Here is a 5,324-nt window from a genome sequence, read left to right on the forward strand (position 1 = left end):
ATTTTACAATAAATGTTCAAACCAGTTTTCCTCGATTTTCTCTTAAACCGTAAAAGATACGAAAAAATTTTGTTCGTACGAAAGATGCAGAATAAAATTATGAATAAAATGGTATATGAATGGTTAAGTGTGTTCATATAATTTTCTCGAGATTTTCCGATTTTCCTGAAATTTTACGACGGCAACTCGCCTGTAGGCCACATCGTTCGGAATTCGAAGTTGCGATATATGGGAAAAAACTAAGAATTTTGAGACCTTTCTAATGATGTATAATACTTTATATGTTTTCTTTAGAGAAATATCGAATCGTGAGGAGTGTTGCTCCAACCTAGCCGCACTTTGCATTTTGACAAGTTAACATCTACACATATTGCTCTATAACATCAAAACCATAAAAGATACGAAAAAACTTTGTTCGTACGAAAGATGCAGAATAAAATTATGAATAAAATGGTATATGAATGGTTAAGTGTGTTCATATAATTTTCTCTAGATTTTCCGATTTTTCCAAATTTTCACGACGGCAACTCGCCTGTAGGCCACACCGTGCAAAATTCGAAGTTGTGATATATGGAAAAAGAACTAAGAGTTTTGAGACCTTTCTAATGATGTATAATACTTTATATGTTTTCTTTAGAGAAATATCGAATCGTGAGGAGTGTTGCTCCAACCTAGCCGCACTTTGCATTTTGACAAGTTAACATCTACACATATTGCTCTATAACATCAAAACCATAAAAGATACGAAAAAACTTTGTTCGTACGAAAGATGCAGAATGAAATTATGAATAAAATGGTATATGAATGGTTAAGTGTGTTCATATAATTTTCTCTAGATTTTCCGATTTTTCCAAATTTTCACGACGGCAACTCGCCTGTAGGCCACACCGTGCAAAATTCGAAGTTGTGATATATGGAAAAAGAACTAAGAGTTTTGAGACCTTTCTAATGATGTATAATACTTTATATGTTTTCTTTAGAGAAATATCGAATCGTGAGGAGTGTTGCTCCAACCTAGCCGCACTTTGCATTTTGACAAGTTAACAACTACACAAATTGCTCTATACTATCTAAACCGTAAAAGATACGAAAAAACTTTGTTCGTACGAAAGATGCAGAATAAAATTACGAATAAAATGGTATATAAATGGTTAGGTGTGTTCATATAATTTTCTCTAGATTTTCCGATTTTTCCAAATTTTCACGACGGCAACTCGCCTGTAGGCCACACCGTGCAAAATTCGAAGTTGTGATATATGGAAAAAAAACTAAGAATTTTGAGACCTTTCTAATGATGTATAATACTTTATATGTTTTCTTTAGAGAAATATCGAATCGTGAGGAGTGTTGCTCCAACCTAGCCGCACTTTGCATTTTGACAAGTTAACAACTACACAAATTGCTCTATACTATCTAAACCGTAAAAGATACGAAAAAACTTTGTTCGTACGAAAGATGCAGAATAAAATTACGAATAAAATGGTATATAAATGGTTAGGTGTGTTCATATAATTTTCTCTAGATTTTCCGATTTTTCCAAATTTTCACGACGGCAACTCGCCTGTAGGCCACACCGTGCAAAATTCGAAGTTGTGATATATGGAAAAAAAACTAAGAATTTTGAGACCTTTCTAATGATGTATAATACTTTATATGTTTTCTTTAGAGAAATATCGAATCGTGAGGAGTGTTGCTCCAACCTAGCCGCACTTTGCATTTTGACAAGTTAACAACTACACAAATTGCTCTATACTATCTAAACCGTAAAAGATACGAAAAAACTTTGTTCGTACGAAAGATGCAGAATAAAATTACGAATAAAATGGTATATAAATGGTTAGGTGTGTTCATATAATTTTCTCTAGATTTTCCGATTTTTCCAAATTTTCACGACGGCAACTCGCCTGTAGGCCACACCGTGCAAAATTCGAAGTTGTGATATATGGAAAAAGAACTAAGAATTTTGAGACCTTTCTAATGATGTATAATACTTTATATGTTTTCTTTAGAGAAATATCGAATCGTGAGGAGTGTTGCTCCAACCTAGCCGCACTTTGCATTTTGACAAGTTAACAACTACACAAATTGCTCTATACTATCTAAACCGTAAAAGATACGAAAAAACTTTGTTCGTACGAAAGATGCAGAATAAAATTACGAATAAAATGGTATATAAATGGTTAGGTGTGTTCATATAATTTTCTCTAGATTTTCCGATTTTTCCAAATTTTCACGACGGCAACTCGCCTGTAGGCCACACCGTGCAAAATTCGAAGTTGTGATATATGGAAAAAAACTAAGAATTTTGAGACCTTTCTAATGATGTATAATACTTTATATGTTTTCTTTAGAGAAATATCGAATCGTGAGGAGTGTTGCTCCAACCTAGCCGCACTTTGCATTTTGACAAGTTAACAACTACACAAATTGCTCTATACTATCTAAACCGTAAAAGATACGAAAAAACTTTGTTCGTACGAAAGATGCAGAATAAAATTACGAATAAAATGGTATATAAATGGTTAGGTGTGTTCATATAATTTTCTCTAGATTTTCCGATTTTTCCAAATTTTCACGACGGCAACTCGCCTGTAGGCCACACCGTGCAAAATTCGAAGTTGTGATATATGGGAAAAAACTAAGAATTTTGAGACCTTTCTAATGATGTATAATACTTTATATGTTTTCTTTAGAGAAATATCGAATCGTGAGGAGTGTTGCTCCAACCTAGCCGCACTTTGCATTTTGACAAGTTAACAACTACACAAATTGCTCTATACTATCTAAACCGTAAAAGATACGAAAAAACTTTGTTCGTACGAAAGATGCAGAATAAAATTACGAATAAAATGGTATATAAATGGTTAGGTGTGTTCATATAATTTTCTCTAGATTTTCCGATTTTTCCAAATTTTCACGACGGCAACTCGCCTGTAGGCCACACCGTGCAAAATTCGAAGTTGTGATATATGGAAAAAAAACTAAGAATTTTGAGACCTTTCTAATGATGTATAATACTTTATATGTTTTCTTTAGAGAAATATCGAATCGTGAGGAGTGTTGCTCCAACCTAGCCGCACTTTGCATTTTGACAAGTTAACAACTACACAAATTGCTCTATACTATCTAAACCGTAAAAGATACGAAAAAACTTTGTTCGTACGAAAGATGCAGAATAAAATTACGAATAAAATGGTATATAAATGGTTAGGTGTGTTCATATAATTTTCTCTAGATTTTCCGATTTTTCCAAATTTTCACGACGGCAACTCGCCTGTAGGCCACACCGTGCAAAATTCGAAGTTGTGATATATGGAAAAAGAACTAAGAATTTTGAGACCTTTCTAATGATGTATAATACTTTATATGTTTTCTTTAGAGAAATATCGAATCGTGAGGAGTGTTGCTCCAACCTAGCCGCACTTTGCATTTTGACAAGTTAACAACTACACAAATTGCTCTATACTATCTAAACCGTAAAAGATACGAAAAAACTTTGTTCGTACGAAAGATGCAGAATAAAATTACGAATAAAATGGTATATAAATGGTTAGGTGTGTTCATATAATATTCTCTAGATTTTCCGATTTTTCCAAATTTTCACGACGGCAACTCGCCTGTAGGCCACACCGTGCAAAATTCGAAGTTGTGATATATGGGAAAAAAACTAAGAATTTTGAGACCTTTCTAATGATGTATAATACTTTATATGTTTTCTTTAGAGAAATATCGAATCGTGAGGAGTGTTGCTCCAACCTAGCCGCACTTTGCATTTTGACAAGTTAACAACTACACAAATTGCTCTATACTATCTAAACCGTAAAAGATACGAAAAAACTTTGTTCGTACGAAAGATGCAGAATAAAATTACGAATAAAATGGTATATAAATGGTTAGGTGTGTTCATATAATTTTCTCTAGATTTTCCGATTTTTCCACATTTTCACGACGGCAACTCGCCTGTAGGCCACACCGTGCAAAATTCGAAGTTGTGATATATGGGAAAAAAACTAAGAATTTTGAGACCTTTCTAATGATGTATAATACTTTATATGTTTTCTTTAGAGAAATATCGAATCGTGAGGAGTGTTGCTCCAACCTAGCCGCACTTTGCATTTTGACAAGTTAACAACTACACAAATTGCTCTATACTATCTAAACCGTAAAAGATACGAAAAAACTTTGTTCGTACGAAAGATGCAGAATAAAATTACGAATAAAATGGTATATAAATGGTTAGGTGTGTTCATATAATTTTCTCTAGATTTTCCGATTTTTCCAAATTTTCACGACGGCAACTCGCCTGTAGGCCACACCGTGCAAAATTCGAAGTTGTGATATATGGAAAAAAAACTAAGAATTTTGAGACCTTTCTAATGATGTATAATACTTTATATGTTTTCTTTAGAGAAATATCGAATCGTGAGGAGTGTTGCTCCAACCTAGCCGCACTTTGCATTTTGACAAGTTAACAACTACACAAATTGCTCTATACTATCTAAACCGTAAAAGATACGAAAAAACTTTGTTCGTACGAAAGATGCAGAATAAAATTACGAATAAAATGGTATATAAATGGTTAGGTGTGTTCATATAATTTTCTCTAGATTTTCCGATTTTTCCAAATTTTCACGACGGCAACTCGCCTGTAGGCCACACCGTGCAAAATTCGAAGTTGTGATATATGGAAAAAGAACTAAGAATTTTGAGACCTTTCTAATGATGTATAATACTTTATATGTTTTCTTTAGAGAAATATCGAATCGTGAGGAGTGTTGCTCCAACCTAGCCGCACTTTGCATTTTGACAAGTTAACAACTACACAAATTGCTCTATACTATCTAAACCGTAAAAGATACGAAAAAACTTTGTTCGTACGAAAGATGCAGAATAAAATTACGAATAAAATGATGTATATCTCGATATATGTCATAATATATTTTTCATGAGATTTTTAAGTTTTTCCTTTAAATTAAAAAATGTTTTAAATTTCTCGCTGGCTTTAAATTTATTTGCGGGTTATGTTTTTTTTACAATATTGTTTCAAATGATGTAAAAAGTTAAATTAGCGAGGTGCTTCAATATGCAAAAAATTGGCCCACCCTAATATATATATATATAAATACTGAGGCGTAACGTGTGTGTGTAAAGTTATTTATTGCTAGGAGCACGCGATCCTCGTTCAGTTAAAATTTAGAAATCCACAGAAACGTATTGCTTGGTACATAGTTAAACATTTTCAATAATAGTTAATTTTTTTTAATTATGATATTGTTAATTTATGATAATTAGTGCGTTGATAATTCGGCGTGGTCAATAGGAAT

Source organism: Ctenocephalides felis, unplaced genomic scaffold (genome assembly GCF_003426905.1).
Source record: "Ctenocephalides felis isolate EL2017-DRISC unplaced genomic scaffold, ASM342690v1 CF-g0.4_SCAFFOLD_02275, whole genome shotgun sequence".
Taxonomy (NCBI): domain Eukaryota; kingdom Metazoa; phylum Arthropoda; class Insecta; order Siphonaptera; family Pulicidae; genus Ctenocephalides; species Ctenocephalides felis.